The sequence below is a fragment of the Mixophyes fleayi genome, chromosome 2 (assembly GCF_038048845.1).
Source record: "Mixophyes fleayi isolate aMixFle1 chromosome 2, aMixFle1.hap1, whole genome shotgun sequence".
NCBI classification, from domain to species: Eukaryota; Metazoa; Chordata; class Amphibia; order Anura; family Limnodynastidae; genus Mixophyes; species Mixophyes fleayi.
In genome coordinates this window covers 307,103,174-307,122,984 of record NC_134403.1, presented here as the reverse complement: position 1 = coordinate 307,122,984, position 19,811 = coordinate 307,103,174, and positions in this window count along the sequence as shown.

Genomic DNA, 19,811 nt, shown 5'->3' with positions numbered 1-19,811 from the left:
CTATTCTTAGTTCCACTTAAAACTGAATAAAATCCATACAGATAGAACAGAATAGTTAGAAAGCTTTCTTAAGGAAAAAGTTTTATGCAAATTTGATATGACTATTGAGTGAAATATATTTCTTCTGCAATAATTGTATAATTTTATGATACACACCATTTGCCCTGATCCTTAAATATTTAATTAGGTAAACATTGTTTAATTGGTACATTCTGATGCCTGACTATACAGATTGTATACTTTCAACTTCATTTGAAGTCCTTCTCTTATGCTTTGGGAATGGCCTGCAGCATCCAAGTCCAAGGATCTGAAATGTTTGTTGAAAAAAGAAAGTCGTTTTATAGTACTTCATCCTGGGGCTCTTGTAATGTTGCATCATACCAAAAGTAGATATTTTAGTTTGTCCCAGTTCTATTAATGTGAACAGCATTAGGGAATGAAAGATATGCCCTGACAATGGTTTACCCAAACCAGATCCCATCCAGATCCACTTAGTCACTTCCACATTACAACAAAGTCATGCCTACTTTCCAATAAACCACAATCTTTTTGGAATCTAAGAATCAAGGCAGTTTTACCAAAGTTATGGCTATTGGGAAGTATGTAGACATTGTGTGTCAGTCTGTGATTCTAATTTAAAGTATCTTTCAGCTTTGATCTGTGTATTATGGGATCTGTGTGTCTTCGAATTTAAAGATTGCGACATCTGTATATTTGAAAAAAATAAATGAAAATGTATGTAGAATAAGAATAATTAAATCTAATCATGTACATTTTTATTTAAGTTACTCTATATATTAGACTTTACATTGGAGTTATGAAAGTATTTGACTATAACTGCATTCAGACCCTATTTTCAGCAATCTTAATGGGTGTGGCCTGTCAAGACATGAGTATGGTCTTCTCCAATACGGAAGAGGTTTGGGCAGATTGGGTGTAGTTTAGGTGAATAGGAGGTTAGTTCTGATTTGTCTTAATTCTTCAAATGTGAGTCTTATTGGGTATGCTTGTTTTTTGGGTCAAGGAAGCGTTTGATATATTCTAAAATTCTTATCATTTGCATGGTTCACAAAGTGTAAATTAACTCATATATTATCAAATATATCATTGTCATATGTATAGAATGATGTATATAATTATACATATTAAATGTAATTTTTTTATATCAGCACTTTAAGGTTGATAAGAAAGATAAATTCCTAATAAGGACTATTACTAATGAACAATATAATCCTTATTGTAGGTCTATGAACCCACATAAAAAAACCACTTTTATATAGTTACTATAAAACACTTACTGTCCTTTTTGTATAAAATTGCTCACTGACAAATACACAGACCTTTCTAAAAATTAAGTTCAGCAGTTAACTAAGTATTATACAGTATTTAATATATAGAATTACGGCGTTCAGCTTTTGGCTCTCTAGTCATTTCCTCCAAAATCAATTCAATTAAGCCAAAACAAAACAATATCCAAAAAAGCATATTAATAGATTTTTTTACAGAAGAAATTGTATCATTAAATGAGCTTTGTGTCATGAACAAAACTGCCAAGAGTCTGTTTCAGTTTACAAAGAGGCTTACTCATTGATATGCATTCATAACAGCAACATTTTTTAGCATATATATTAATCAATGTCAGTTACTCTTGAAAAAATCCATCAGTGTATATCATGAATCATCGTGATCACACATTTATTCAAATAGCCGATGGCTAATAAACAAAAGAAATTAAAATAAAAATGTGCAGAATGTCAAGCAGATCAATGCTAACTTATTTGTGTATACTCAAAACATTATTCTTACGTTCCCCAGGCTATTACAGATTTATTCTTTCAATGTGATGTTGTAGCAATTAAAAATCAATTGTTCAACACAAGAGAAATGCAACAACCTGTCACATGACTAAACATCCGCGTAATAATTTTAAGAGGAACTCGTGATAACTGTTTTATAGTGAGGATTGCCTCTAGGATTACCACTTTTTGTAGTGTTTTTTATGTTACGTAAACAATTATATAGATATGTAAAAAAAATGTAAATAATAATGATAAAAAATAATTATTTGACTCATAAATTATGTTTATTCATGTGTTTATAGCTAGAAATACACTTCAACTAACATATTGACATTTTGGTAGGTTAATATGTGTTTTTCTCAAAAGGTATAGAAGACAGGAAATTAGAAAATTATACATTTCACAGTTGGTGAAATCTATGTTGCTGTAATGTAAGAAGTACCTTGTAAGATTTGCTCTATAATAAAGACATCTTCTTTAAGTTCAACACATCTGTACCATGCTATGAATTATAGTTTGCTTATAAATATCATTTAAAAAATATATTTGCTGTTTTATGCTAAAGTGGTCGTGACATTTTTAAAAAATGGACATTGATAGCACATTGAGGTAAATCTAATTACAATGTAAAGTTTGTATTACACATGTGGTTCTTGAGAAATGAGAAATAAATATGTTATTTACAGTGACTAAAATATGTTAACAAGAGTGGATTTTAGTGATTTTTTTTCTTTTTTTTATTGAATCATATTTCCAATGCACTTGCTGATTGCCAAGCACTGAGCTAGTCCTATTTAATTATGTGTTTATGAATTTAAGGGGCTATTAAAGTTAAGCAACAACAATACTTTGGCATTCCTAGCAGTATTCTATTATTTCTAAGAAAAATGTATTAACTGGAGAATTGTTTCAATGGACTCCCAGGATATTTAATTTTTCTTTGATAGAACATCAAGCTTTTATAATTACATTCCTGTATTTCTATAATATCAATATATACTTTATATTACATTTTCAGGTCGATTCATTGCTGACCTTTTATTCAACTAAAAGGTTCATTCAATGTTACTCACTTAATTGTATATCTACACACATATATATCAAATTAAATACACAATGATTCCTATTATTACTATTATTGTTATCATTATTATTATTATTATTATTATTAATATTAATTTATTTAGGCACAATGAAAAGTCCTCAGTGCTGTACAGTGGAAGGTAGAATAATCAACAATGAACTAGCACTGAAGTGCATAGACTAGAGCATGGGATCAGAACAAGCTGGGAGCAGATGAGTATGAAAGAGACATGTAAGCAGGACAAAAAAAACAATAGTAGTCAGTGCTTGTCCTTAATAATGCATATATGTGTGCATCTAGAATAATTAAAACTTGAGGTATTGGTTTATATTTTAATCAAAACATTTAAGTCTGCATCCGAACGTCAAAGGTACCTTAAGTATTCAGGCCATACACTGACCTCTATGCTTCAAACACCATTACATAGCAGTTGAAATTAGATGTACTAACTTCCCAAATATAGATGCAATCATCTAGCAAGGGTTTGCTTATGAGCCATACCCAAAAAGGCATTTTATAGGACGCAGGAGCATAGGCACGATGCATATGTAGAGACCAGTTTGAATGTGCTTCATAAGGGTGGATAGCTGGACAGGAAATGATTAAGAGGAAGACAAGGGGAAAGAGGGCTCTGCCTGCCAGAGCTTATATTTTAGAAGAGGTGCTGACAAGTTTGCAGTGAATGGTAGAGTAGTTGAAGGATGGTAGTAGGGGTTGAGTTAAGAGGGGGATCTGGTAGATTTTGATGAAGAAATTAACTTTTAGGGATCGTTTGAAGCCTTGGAGGCTGGAGACTGGTGGAAATTCTGATTTGGTGTGGGAGTGAGTTCCAGAGTGGGAATGAGGCAGCATGGGAAAAGTACCTAATCAGGCAGTGTGTCCAATAACATTCCTAAAAAATCCTATGACACTGCAAGGGTTTCATAGGTGGCTATGATTTCTGACAGCTTGTTTATACCCCACACATTGTTCCACATTGGAGAAACAGCCACCTCCCCCAACTGATGTGTGCACCTCTGCACAGATAATTCAGCACTGTTGATGTCTTGCGTATCAATATAGATAAATAAATAATAGTTTGCAAACTTTAACATATCAAACCCTATCCACCTCATGACACTATTGATGATTATCATCATCACAGATCTTATTATTTGTTTAAGAAAATAAATTAATTAAGATTTTTTTCGCAAAAAAAGCTTAACCAGCTCTAATGATGCCAGCCTTGGCTGGTGCTGTCAAAATCAGACAAAAAGCATGGGGTCCCACAAATTTGCCAATACTAAAACTTGGCTTTGCCAGCTGGGGCAGGTGGAACTATAGCAGGGAAACCCAAAGAACAGAGACCCCTGCCATAGTGAATTTCCTAGGGGGATAGGTCCCACAAACTAAATGCGGCCCCCCACTAGGTATAAAAGCCATGTGCTAATAATTGCAAAACAGCATGATAAACTAATTCCCTTTTTAAATTATTTTGCAAAGCAAGCGGGCCTACGTTCATTATCTTTTTTATGCAATGCACCTACATGTCTACAAACACATGTGATTACATGTGTATGCTTCCTAGTGTTTGTAAAAACCCAGGTTAAATCAATCTGCGCAAACATTTGCAATTTTGCATTCATAGAAAATATGCCTACATATTGTAAAATATGTTGGAAACAGTAAACATGCAACATGTGTCACCTATGTGTGTTTAACAGTTTTTATTGCTTTACTAAAAGTAAGCAAGATGAAAATTGTGTCCCAATTTAATTAAAATTATAGAGATAAGGTTGGTTGTTTGGGCATTTCTAGTTAAGCAAAGAATAAAGTCTTATGTCACTTGTGGAAAAGTAGGCTAATATGTCTGTATTTAGTTTACCCTTGATCTACCTAACTCCTTCTTTATTCCACATGTTTACTTTGTAAATACACCTTATTGTTTTGCCACGAAATACACAGAGAGATTATTTTGGTTCTCTTGCAGTTTTAAGTACTTAGCGCACTCCCACCAAGATGTAACAACTCATTTGTTAGCATGTCTCATTGGACATGGAGTACAGTGAGGGTAGGCAAGGAGTCCCTAATTCTCCCCATTATATCTGACATTAGCAGAAGTAGGCTTAGAGCAGCTCATGTAGCTGTAGAGTCAGTCCCTGGTGCAGACTGCCAGAAGTAGCACCACTTTGCAATTGTAGAAAGTGTGGAGTAAAATACCCTAGCTGTTTCTGCTCTTTTTTTGGCTTGTGGATCTCAACTGGCTCCTCTATGACAGATACAAAATTCTAAAAAAAATAAAAAATAGTGTACCAGAAACAGCTGCTGAGATTAGTGAATGAAGGTTTTGTGTACTAAAAAGTATATATTAATAATATTTAATATTGAGTGCAGATTTTGACCTAAAACATAGTTTTTTTAAATTATTTACATTTTGCATTTTAAAATAAATATGGGGTTGGCAGTCACAAGAACTTTTTTGGAATTTAAATTTATTAGCATTAAAAACAAGAAAACACACTTATTTTTTACAGTACTAAGTTTAAGACAGTATAAAAACTCAGTTCAAGTTAGGTATAAATAAAAATCTGTGCTTATTCTGAATAATTATATATTATAAGTAATTGAAAAAAGTATATAAAAAGCATTAAAAATGGCTCAGTCACCTGATGCAGACAATTCCCAAACCCCCATGACAGTAAAAGGGTTAACTAATAAAAGGGGAGACTTTTGGGTACAATGAATGAACTTGCTTTAACCTGAAACTTTGCCCAATACAAAAATCCAAAACACGTAAACAAAGATCTGTTTTGTTCTTCATTCTACCAGCAGTATGTTTGCAAAAAAAAACATACATTCTAAAAAAACATCAAATATAACATCTTGCCATGCTAATTTATGCATTGTTTATTCTCTTCACTATAATGCAATATGGATGTAAAGAAAGACTATTTTTAATTAAATCCTCATTAAACTTTCATGTAACCACATTACTTTTGTAGTGTTATATACATTATTTGTCTCAGCAGGCGTTTAGTTCATTTATGCAGTCACTTTTGCCGAATACATTTTATTGTTGTTAGTTAAGAAAAACTTTTTGGAAATAAAATCATTAAATTATTCACTAATTCAAATTCATATTATTTCAATATTACATTATTTTGACCAAATTTTTAAATGGTATGATGCATTGATTAAAATAGGAATATGCTAATTTATGTAATTTTGAATTGCCTTTCATTAAAAAATAAAATATACATAAATCCTGTACATAAATAGAAAAAAGAAAAAAAGATTTAGTAGTAGGCAAATCCACATTTCAGATGAAATCTCTCAATATAAACAGAAAATATTTGTAATCCTAGCAAGCCACAACTCAAAGCGGAATAATAAAATTGTCACTGTAAGCAAATGGAAGCAAGAGTCTCTTGTAAAAATTGTAAGTGCCTACATTTGAAAGAATGGAACAGTATGTGCTTTGAACTATGACCCACACATTGCAGTTCCAGCTAAAGCATTTATGTTTAGTAGAGAAATATGACCAGCATGTACGAAACACATTTTTGACGTATATACAATAGCTGTAAAAAAAATGTTTTTTACACATATTTACAGGGAGTCTAATAGCATATTTTTGCATTAAAAAGGTAAAGTTGTAGCGATGAAAACTGTATAGTTAGGATACTATTAAAACACACACTAGAAATAAAACAAGATTTTCTTTGTGACCACTAGAAGTCAGTATTTTAAGAATAAAAATGTACATATGCACAGTAAACATGGAAGAAGGATGAATTACATTTATTTAAATTGAAGAAATGATCTGGTTGATCAACATTAATTAATATATTTTATAGTTTTATAAATTTTCATGTGAGTTGTTAAAAATATAGTGTATTTTGCCATTTAATTGTAATGTCTAAGTGCTGACAAGTAAATAAATCACTAAGAAAGTTTACAATTTTGTAAAGTTAAAAGAATATTTAAAGGGGAAGGTTCTAGGAATAGATGATTTAAGTATTTCTGCTTTTATAAATATTCACAGACAGAGGGGGTACATTCAATTATATTTATCTGTATCAGTCAAAAATTAAACAAAACAGATATATAAGTTGTATTTGTGGTTTAAGTATTTTAATAACTATTAGTAATAAAACGTTTAACAAATGTAATAAACCTATCCTGGTATTACCACTATTTTAGGCTCTTTGTCCCACTTTCTCCTCCTTCTCGAGTACACCCAGGAGAGAGTAGATCTTTCTAGATATTCAGAGCCACATGGATGCTTATTGTATATATCCTCCTGTTTAAGTGCTTGTGGCATGTGAGTGCACATTGTACTGCTTTTCCAGGACTTCAATTGTTTCTCTATTTAAATTCACTTCCTTTACATCTCAGCATTTATTTCTTATTGCATTCAGATATTGTGAGATGTTCTTTACTCAAAGTAACTTGAATTCGCTTTTCGCAGATTTTCCAAAACAAAAATATAATTACAAGAATAACAATTAAAAGTTAACACATTCTTGGAATAATTTAGAATTCAGCTCAAATCCAGCTAAGGGTGCAAGTTTGCATTTTGTTTTTAATACTCTCTACATGTGCACACACATACTGAACAGCCTTATTTTAATACTACAATATAAAGTTCAGCCAGAACACGCCTACTCTCAATGCTAAATTTGGCCACACATTTAAAATTTGTCTTTCCTGCAATGCCACATGGTTTTGCCAAGCTGCAAAACTGAACCTTCTTATTGGATATACTAACTTTAAATGAGGCCCCCTATGTTAAGTCCCATCTTATAACTATGTCTATCTACAAACCTAATTGACTACTACTGCCTGAAAGCAGCTTTTAGAGCTCTAAACCACCAGCTTGCAGTGTATCCATGATTATAAGTATATATAATTTAAACACATGCAATTATTTACATATATACTTATTTATGCTATATTGCTAAGTAAATACTCAAAAGAATATGCAGTTTCACAGCAAAACTATAATATAATACATGCCTGATTTTTAACTATATATATGTTACTAGTTATTCTTTTACTTGTTTGCACCCTCCCACTTTTCTACCTGTTTTCATTTTATATGAAGTGCTGCATTACATTTAATCAGTGATAGCGCCTGTGTCCTCTGCTGGTTTATAATATAATAAGATCAAGAGCTGGTATCTCTCATACACATCCAGTGAAATCATATGTGTACACTTAGCTTTGTCCAATCATAAACAGTAACAAATCAGTCAGATAACTACCATCACATTAATTATACAACAATACTTCTTAAAGCAATATTCATAAAGATACAGGCAGCTATACTCATTTTAAATCACTTGTATGAGAAGAGTCACAGTCTAAAATCATGACACCTAAGATGTTCTTAAAAGGAATAAGAGAAATAATATCCCACTTATCCCATAGAAACAGATAATTTATGTGTTGGTCTGCTTAACAGTGGTATACACTACAGTGTGCCATTCAATCTATAAATCTTCATTAGGAACAATGATTATCCCTTTCTGGATATCACCCTCCAGGTTATAGATGGTAGAATCCCAATTCAAGCATTTTGCAAAGAGGTCAACAGTAATAACTACTTCCATTATAAAAGTACAATCACCAGCGAGCATGGGTAAATAATACTGCCTGTGGGCAGTTTAGTCGATTGAGAAGAAATTGTTATGACTAACAAATAATAAATTGTTAGAATCATTCAAAGGGAAAGAGTATCCAGATATGTTAAAAAGATGGCAAATTTGAAATGTGACAACTGTAGCTGTAAAATGCAATATAGGAAAGGAGCGATTTGATCATTCATAGCAAGTTTCCGAGAACATTACAGAAATATTATAAACGGAGAATACACAGTGTATTTACCTTCCAACTCATCAAACAAATCTGAAAGAACTTAGAGTTATAGGGAACAAGCATGATACTGCCACCTTCAGGGGAAAAGAGAGGTTCCTTTGGTTGTGCCGAAAGGAAACCTTCATAATACACAGTGAGCCTATATCCAGAATGGCTTTATGTTAAACAATATAGACTCCTGACAAACAAGCAATACATTTGTTAGAATCAATCAAATGAAAATTGTATCCAGTTGAATTATTAAAGTTAACAAATTTGAAATTGGAACAACTAGATATAAAAACCTTGCAAACAATTAAACTAAATTAATACTGAAAAACCATTGCCATTTATTTCCAAATATAAAACGTCAGCTAAAAAATCAAACAAATAATTAGGAAACATTTTCCCATATTAATGCTAGGTCCTATCTTGAAGAACAATGTAAATAACATACCTTCCGTCATATTTAGAAAGTCCAAAGTTTGCAGAAAATAAGAAAATATTATAAATGGAGTATACATACACAGTGTACTTACCTTTCAAAACAGTAAGTAAATCGGAAATATCATAGAGTTAAAGGGATTGAGCGTGTTACTGCCACCTCCAGGGGAGAAGGGAGGTACAGTTTGGTGTGATTAAGGGAGACCTTCATAATATACAGTCTTAGGACCCTGTATCCAGAGGGTCTCAGTGAAAGAATAGAGACAGATGACTGATAATGACTAGGTGGCTTCTGGCTTTTCTGCCTCTTCCTAGTGTTTATGACAATATATAAACTGCTTTTATAGCTACATATTTCATTGTATTTACTCACAAATTGGATGTCAGTTAGAAATGACTGACAGTTGGATGTGAACCAATAGATATTACACTCTTTTCTCTTATTATCTCTTTTCGTAGCAATATAAAGGTATTCTATCTGCTTGCATCTATTGATTTTTTTTCATGTGTCTCTGTCCATCCAACTTTATATAAAAGAAAAACCTCCATCTTTAGCTAAAATCACTTGATTAAGCTTGTAAGACTATATGAGGTGACTCATAAATTCTTCATGTATGTATGTAAACATATATATCAGTAATGTCTTTAAAAAAATAACAGGAATCTGCAAAAGAATAAAAATACAATGATAGAAGATGACATGTTATAGTAGGAAAATCTGTATTGGTTTCCATTGTATTTCATTGTGATATATGATACAAAGTTGGTATAACTAAATAATAAGTGCTATATTAAGATGCAAGCTCTCTTTCAAGTTATACCATCTAAGATAATGAAAAGATTAGCAATGTATGAAGTAGATTATCAATTGATATAGGTACATATATTGAATATGCCAATGATTAGGAAGTAGAGGGATAAAACTATTTATTTTCAATGATTGTTTTTTATATTATTGACCTGCTTTATGGTAATACACACTATATTCATTAGTAAATGCTATCTATGAGTAAAAAAAATACTGACGACTGACTTTGAAAATAAAAAAGAAGTAGTGCCTAAATAGTAGATAATAAGGTGATACCCCTGATTGTATCTAAAGCACTGGTGAATCTGAGTGATATCAGCACTGTTTTCTAATAAATACTGATATACAGTAAAGTCAGTTTAAATTTTTGAGTAATGAATGATAACATACATACCAATGTCTCTTTGATGTTTTATCTAAATATGAGAAACACACACAAATAAAATAAATACAGCACTCCTGATTCCGCTGCTAACAATTCCCTCCAACTTCCTACGCCCCATTACCCACCCCGTCAGAATTCATACATATCAACGCAACCCCCGAGAAATATGTCAACTCTTTCCAAGGCTCTGAAAACAGCCCTCAAAATAGTTTTGCTGAATGTGAATGTGAATCTTTCAAATTATTTAAAGTGCACATAATATTGCTACAAGAAATACACTTTGCACACTCCAACCCCAGATTCTCTGGCAGACTCTTTCTTCATGCCTACTTCTCAACCTTAGACCAAAAAACCAAAAGCACTGCCATTTTAATCAATAACACAGTCCCACTAGTAGTAGATTGCTCCATCATTGACGTTCATGGGCGATTCGTAATTCTCACTAGTATGATCCACCAGGAGTCGATCACTCTAGCTTCAGTATATGCCCCCAATACAGGACAAAGAGCCTTCTTCGACAATGTTTTTTGGAGGCTCTCAAAGGCCTCGAAAGGCAGGTGTTACTCAAGTTTCTGGAAAGGACCATTCTGTATTGTTGCTGGAGGTGGACTTCTGAGCGCACTGCTCATCCTGATTTTGCTGGTGGTTACAAGATTATCTCTTATTAAAGAAGAACAATAGGAATCAGGTGGTCTGAGCAATCCAAGAGTTCTGCAAACACAACTCCACTCCAGATGTCCCCACCCACATAGTCTGGGAGGCGCACAAAGCCTCTATCTGTGTCACTCTCAAAGCATTAGCCTGTGAAGAGTAGAGAACACTAAAACAATCTACAGATATAGCCTCAATTACAGCACAATATCAGCGCTTCCTCAAACATAAAACTTATCAAAAATTATTTGCACTTTGAGGCCAACTTAACCAACTTTTTTCAACAAAAGCAGTTAACACCCTGCTTTGGCTTCATCAACACTATTATGAAAGGGGAAAATACATCCTTGCCCAGAAACTCAGACCAAAACAAACCCAGAATAGATTAATTTCTATTAAAGACTCCAAAGAGCACCTGCTTTAGGACCCTCAAAAAATAGCAAATCAATTTCATGTCTATTATTCGGCTTTATGCATCATACTCTGTGGGAAATGGGATTCTCGATTTCCTTCCTCAGGGGTGTCTCAGCGCACAACCCTTCACCAAAGATTCTGGTGAATGGTTCCTCCTCCATACCACTTCACATAAAAAACAACACCAGGTAGGGATGCCCGCTGTCCCTCCTTCTCTTCACCCTGGAACCAGAAGACAATGTTTGAATTTCTAGGAAGAGGAAAGAACAGAAGTTTCTTTATTTAGGTGCACAGAATCCTCTATAATTAGTTATTCTACTACATATATTTAATTCATCCTTATGTTAAAATATAACCTTTATTATATATATATTTTGCTACTGCAGGTCATATATGTAATTGACCTCTCCATAGCACTGCAGGTTAAATTAATTAACATCTTCATACCATATAGTCCATGAAGCAGGATTATATAGGTGTAGGATGGTAGTGTTTCCAGCTTTTATTGTCAAGATCACTTTTTATAAGTATACTTTTTAATCCACATTTTCGCTTTTTAAATTAACTTCAATAAAGGTTATATTTTAACATAAGGATGAATTAAATATATGTAGTAGAATAACTAATTATAGAGGATTCTGTGCACCTAAATAAAGAAACTTCTGTTCTTTCCTCTTCCTACCTATGATATTGTTTTGTTTCCAGGTAGCACCCCAGCTAAATTGATTTATATGATATACAACTGAATAGTATACACTACTCAAGAATATTTTCCTACTAGAATGGGCAAGAATCCTATAGTTGGTGCGGTAGAATAACCCCCCGTTACACGAATGTTTGAATTTCTACCAGGGATATCAAATTGAAAGTAACTTACATTTTCCCAATGTTTCATTGGTACTTACTAAGTTACTGAACCAGCCATTTCCATGTCATTTCACCAAAAATTACCTTTTTATTTACAAATAAGAAGGTAACATGGGGGGTGAAACAGTGAAGCTCAATCCTTCTAGCGGGGTGCCAGGCGAAAACCTTCATCTCATTCGACTCCATGCCTCCATGTTGGGTAGAGTCAAACCAAGCAGACGCAAAGAGTTCAGACTGTCCCTGCGATTTTTATGACATTACCCTTGTTAAAACGTCTTATTCTTTTAGTGTTAGCATCTAGTCTTATCAAGGTTACAGAAGATCTAACTTGACTCCTCTCTTCACTGAAGAGGAATGTTAAAATGTTATAAATGTTATTAAAACCTCTTATCCTTAGTCATTTTATTTTTGCAAGATGTCTCCCAATGCCCTAACTGTGTACAACCAACCAAAATGTCAAAATTATTCACATTGTTGATTCAAACATCCATTTGGCAAATTACTTTATTTAGTGGATTGGCAGAATTCCAAAGAAATATTTTTTGGTAAAAGCATCTTATGTTTCTGCTCTTCTCCTGGTCAAAAAATGTGATCTGTCATCTCCTCTCAAACCTAACAAACCATTCCTGGTTTGAAGCACTGTGCCCCAATTTTTCTCCTTCTGGGCTATACCCAGTTGATTTTCTAAGCTCTTCTCAAGTAAACACAAACTGGTTGGTACTTATTATCATATAGCTTCTCCCATTTAGGTGAAGTGAAAACAAGCATTTTCACATGTATATGATGCCAGTCTCTCCTTTGTTTAAATTAAGGATATTCACTAATGCCTCGAACAATGCCTTGAACAACAGGTAAGTATTTATATTTTATAAATTATGCAATTATGCAATTATGCATTTATTCTGTCACTTTTATTATTTCTGACCCAGATTTTCCTTGATCCTGCTTATTTGCTACTGATTCTGATTCCATCCTGCTTTACCAATTTTGAATAATTGCTGCACATGCCAATCTTGGCTTGTGTATTGATTTCAACATTTGTCTTGTTCTGAATAGTCAGCTGGTGCATAGTCTGCTGGCTGTAACCTGTGAAGTCACCACACTGAGGTCCATCACTCCCTTCAGGTGGTTCCTATAAAAACTGTGGTTCCTATTAGACTCCAATGGGTAAATGTATTAAGCTGCGATTTTTGAAGTTATTTAAAATCTCTGCAAATCGCTAGAGATCACTGCGATTTGAGTCACCAAGTCGTCATATGTATTAATTAGCGAATTTTAGTCTCAAATAACAGATTGCTGTCAATCTCAAGGGATTTGCATAAATTTTAGGGACTCTCAAATCACCCGTACTTAGTTTCAAAATCGACATTTTCAAACTAAAACTCATCTCTGGTTCGTTGCAAGTTTTACAGGCAAAACTTGTGTGCTTTTGAACTCACTAACATTATAAAAAGCAGGCTACTTCCTTAATTGAGTTGATAGGGGTTTCTGGAGCATAGTGAGAGCAGGTGACAGTGCAGGAGAGAAGTGAATTTGTGTAAAGGAGTGTAGAAAGTGAGCTTTGTGTGTTTATTTGTGTCTTATTTGCTTTAGTTGCCCTTGTTTGTATCATTTTCTGTGTTTATTATTATTATTATTATTATTATTATTATTATTATTGTTACTATTATTATTATTTTGTTGGTGATAATTGTTTTTTGGTGGTTTCTGTATTTACCTTGTGTTTTCTTTGTGAATGTATTTGTTGTTTTGTCTATTCTCTGTGTTAATTGTTTGTCAGGATGGTGAGAGGAAGGAGAGGTGACAGTGGGGAGAAGGAGACATAGAAGTTAAAAGCTGAGGAGGAGCAGGCGGAAGAGGCATAGCTTTCTGTTGTGAAGACAAAGTCTGGGTGCAATGTGCGCTTCAGCAAAAACCACATTTACATAAAAGAAGCAGCTGTGGTCACAATAATGTGACGCGGTCATTGTGGTGGGCCCCATAAAACATACTAGTAAAAACTGCCAAAAACACATTTCGGACATAAAACAGAGACTGAAACATAACATGGCAGAGAAGAGAATAATTTCTTTTAAAACTTTAAATTATTGAACTTTTTGGTAATTTAGTGTCTGTGTGTGGCCAATTATTGGCACGGTTACCGGTGCCATCATCATCAGTTGGCAGCAGTATAAGAAATACCCCAAGCCCATCATTGAATGATACTTCAGTGCATAGTAATAGTAGGGGCCATATCAGGGGTGGAAGGTGGGTATCCACAAGTCAGCCAAAGACACCTAATCCCGCAGCCAAAAAAATATAATAAAGACGTTAATGTTTATAATTATGCATTTATGGCAAAGTGCCCTTTTTTTCTTTCTGCAAAACAGACAAGTGACATTGTTCAAATTGTGTTGTTTATGTTGTTTGAAATTTAGTTAGAAAAAAATAAGTTCTTTATGCAAACTGGTATTAGCAAAGTTGATCCTTAAGATGTTTAGATGACCAATCTGGGTAAATTTATGATATTGTTTTAATTTTCCAAATAGTTATTAAAAAAACATACACATACCCTTAAAATTGTACTGTCCACTGCTCATGTTAGGGATATACTCTGGTTTAGGGCCACATTATGCAGCAGACAGCACCACAACATGTTATCAGCCACCTTACCTGGAGCATAGTGAAACACACCACCAGATGTATCAAGACACCTGAATGTGGACTTTAAAAGGCCAAAGGTACATTCAATTACCCCTCTTGGGGCTGTGTGCCATTCATTAAATCTGTGTTGGACAGGAGACCGTGGATTCAACAGAGGTGTCATAAACCAGGATTGATACCCATATCCTGAGTCACCTAGAATGAAACCGAAATGCATTAAGATGATTTTAACATCTAATAAAAACACCAAAAAACAACAACAGAAATTACCCACTTGGCCAGATCAGCCTTAGAGGAGCCTAGGCTGGGGATGCTCCTCTTTCCCTCTCTGTTCTGACTACAAATTCAGATATTGCTTCATAGCAACCAACAACAATTTTCCTATCAACACCGTTTTTAAACACCCTCAGAATAATGGCTATTTGGGGCCTTTTTGTAGTCCTCATTAGCCTGCATAGAGCAATGGCTGATGTGTTTGCTAATCACGCCTATACAAAGCAGCGTGTTGTATGTACTTTAAATGGTGTCACAATCTGGACATATTACATTTTGCCACAGCATTAAAAAAAACAACAAGCCCTACTAGTAATTAATTAGCAAGCCAATATAATAATAATAATAATAATAATAATAATAATAATAATGATAATAATGTTTTTTGATATTTATATCCATGTATAGTAATTGTTTTCTTATTTGTATGTGAATCTGTAGAAGAGTTTGTATGTTTTGATACAAAAGCAAAAATAATTTGACCCTGTTGTAGACAGCTGGCTGTTATGTGATAGTGTATCTACATGAGCGATGCAGGGAAGTATTTACAGGGGAATAATTAACAGAGAAGCTTAATGATCACATCAGATGAAGTGGACACTGTTCTGAAGCTAATATGGAAACTATCAGTGAGAAACAAAGGAAACTAGGGGAACTGGTTGTGCATATTGGAACAGAAAACTGGGGTCAGTTCAGAGGCTTGAAGCAGAGGACACATACAGTGACCAGAGGCTGAAACAATGCACTTAATGTGATACAACAGTAAAATCCAGAAAAAACAGAAGCCCAGCAGGCTGACAAACAACAGAAGAGCACCACAGAAGGTAAACCTAACATTTAAATAGACACAAAGGTATTAAAGTAATTTCATAATTTTCCAATAAGCATTGTCTATGCAATTTGTGTGGTTCCAAAGCACAAGCAATATATTTAGCAAAAGCAAAAGTATTACAGTTCAATAAATAAATAGGTAAAGTACAGCTGATACATGATACATATGCTGCGCTCTGCTGCATCCAACTACAGTCCTTCATTCCTGAAGACTGTGGTCAGAGTGACTGACTAGCTGATACCAGGGAGCAGTATATATACATTTGGTGTTACAGTGAATACAATACAGGTGACTTGGCAAGTTTCCATAGATTCAGGTTTCAGGAAGGTCCAGTGTAATGCAGTCAAGAGGTCAGTTCAAACAAAACTCTTGGGGGTCAGCATTCCAAGGGTGGGGGTCAGCTCTTCAGATGAGGAATATTAATGTTCCCTCGAAGAACTAGTTTAAACTGGTCTATTAGCATTACACAGACAATATCATTCTAATCATTTATTCCCTATCATCCATAACTAACATACGAAAAGAGCGATCCTTTCGGCAAATGAACCGGATATCTGCGAATAAATAGGGGGTTAGAATGATACCAGACATGTCATGTTTCCTATGACCTGAACCTCAGATCTCACTAATGTGTACATATAACCTTATAATATATAAATATAAACCAAATAACATCTGCTCATAAACAACTGTGGATTGGAACCTATATATTTATATATATAAGTGAATGTGTAAGTACAAGTCTATGCGTGCGTGACTTATCGTGCAATTGCACCATGACAGGTGGTTTACTGATCACAATTGCACAGTAAAACAATATTAATCAATAAACTTTCTTTCATCCAATTATACGACTTTGACAAAGGGTATAAAAGTGGAGGACTAATCCTGACATCTAACCATCAGGGGAACTAACGAGTCTTTCAAAGTATCTTTCAGCATAATTAGCTGAAAGACAAACTGAATTTATGCAAAGTTAACACTAGTCACTAGAACCTTACTACTAATTTATCAGAGATTAAACAAAGAGGAGACATTTAATTTTGTTCAGTTTCAGATTTTTGCCTATGAAATAAACTATATCTGTTTGCTTAGCAGTTCAGAACTATTTTCCACGACTACCTGTACTTAATATAAATGTAATGAACATTCCTTATGAGCATCTCTTTCACTGGTCAGCTAAGGTCAATTATTGGGAATGTTTAAAAGTTAATGGGCAGGGTTCTCATTAATTATTGATGATCGCATGACGTGGTTAATACTATTCTGAAAATGACAAAACATGCCAACTTTTAATTGAAATAACTAGTTCGGCACTCTTTCCAATCAACCTAAGACTTTATTAAACTAAGTAATGAATAGTAAGGACCAGAAATATATCAATTCCTTAATGCAGCATGATATAAAAATACATATACACAAAAGCAAAGACACACACTGATTTTCTTGGTCTTAAATTAATAAAGTCCTATGCTTCCTAAACCGTACTCATTCAATAACATCATTATTAAAATAAAAGACTTAATGTAATACTCAACTGGTCACCTGAATATTAATTTTCACACAATATAATTCTTAAAATATGCCCTCTTTCATTATTGTGACATAAAATATTCCTCAGTCTATTGAAATTCTGCAAACCTAACTGTTCAGGTCACAGTAAGTGTACATTAAATTTGCAAGCTAAAAGTTTTTATTACAAAAATAGATTACAACATTAATATTGATAGATATAGAAAAGTATTCTAATTTTTGTTTACTGAATACCTTTGTTCTTCCCAGTGAGTTTAAATGGAAATACAGTGGATTTTCTAGTGGCTATATGGAGGATTGTTAGTGGCTGTACATTGAAATCTTTGTGATTATGAGGTGTATTTATCAAATAGTGTTGATATGTAAAATTTTCTATAGCTGCTTATCATCATCATCATCAACATTTATTTATATAGTGCCAGCAAATTCCATAGAGCTTTACAATTGATCACAGAGAAAGAAAATCCTTATTGCCCCTATTTATCATTAAATCTTTGATGGGACAACTAAGCGATGCAGTGTGTTCCATGGTTAATGTAACAGAGTATACATGCTAAAAACATTTGTCTGAGTAAGCCATTAGGTTTGCAAAATAAGACATTTATAATTGGACTTAAATTAAATACACTTGCTGCATTGTTGTTTTGCATTTAATTCAGATGCATGCCTGCAATCGATACTATTTAACAATGCAGCAGAAATCTGTTCTAATTGTGATACAACAATGCAGCAAATGTATTTTATATGTCCCGGATTAAAATGACTAAGCTGGCAGCTCAAGTGATAGTACAGTTTTCAAACAAACTAAGCACAGATCTATCTCAGCAAGCACTACTTACCAACACTCTTAATGTGGTCTGATTTAAATTGTCTGAAATATCCAGTCTGTCATATTATCATGCTGGTCTAGTGGATTCATGGCAATTGTTTCAGGAAAACCTGCCAAAGGATAGTAGATGGACACCTGGGTATGTTGAGTTGCGAATTGGCTTTGTAAAGAAATTATCATGAAAACAGATTATTGTGCCAACAGGATTTTTAGTAGATAGTATAAAAAGCTATAAACAGTGTCTTTCCTAAGGGACGTGTAAGATTTTCACCCAACTGTTGGCATCTGTCTGTACTATAATTCTGGGATAATGACACGAGACTATATCCAAACGAGCCTTAATTTTGATGCTTAATGACACAACTGTCAATAAGCAAGTTGTGAAACATAAAAAAAACCAATACATCCTTTTTAGACAGTGCTACTTTATGATACACAGTAATGAAATATTGGCAGGAAAAATTGAACAAAACCTGAATTGTGCAGCAATACAATTTAAATTAGCTTATTTTAAAAATAATAGATGTTTTCTTTTTTAGGTTTTATTATTGCAGTCAAGCAGCAATTTTGAATGTTCTGATATATTTACTGCTGTGTCATCTCTTATAAATATGATTTTAAAGAAAATTGATACACTGATCAACATCATATTTTAGCAATTTATAAATTGGAACACGTTGATATAATTTGAAGTAAATTATCACTGACTATAGGTGCACTACAATAGCTGAATGTAAAATTTCCATAAACATATTTTCAGTAAGTATAATGCAGATTTTTCATTATACCCTATAGTGCAGTTTTTCCAAAAATGTACTACAAAGTTTGAAAACCTCTGGTTTGATATTTTTACCTTCAACTATATTACACAGAACAAATGAAATTTTTCAAATTTTTTTTTTTTGAATTGCTTGCTAAAAAAATAATAGAAGTTCTACAAGCTGCAAGAAAACTGCAAAGAATAGTACAATGCTCATATAGAGTTAGATGTATATGTGCTCAGAATGTAAAGTATGTAGGGAAAAGATGCACTTAAAAAAAGTATATTTATGTGCATATATTCAGGCGGATGCATTGTAGTATGCATCTAGCTAAAAACAGGTGTAAATGAGGCATAACAAGTGTGGTGTAATCTCCACAACAACATAAAGAAAATGTAGAGATGTGTCTACACAGTGATAGTAATAGTTTCACTATTAAATGTAATTAAATACCAATACAAATACAAAATACAAGTTAAATTAAATACAAACATATGTTGTTATCCCCTTTAAAAAATTAAAATGGCAAGTTACAGTAGTCCTAATGGAAATGATAATTAAGTAATTATTATTATTATTAATTTTTATTTATAGGGCGCCTCTAGGTGTCCGTAGCGCCGTACAGGGACAAACGAAATTACAATACGAGG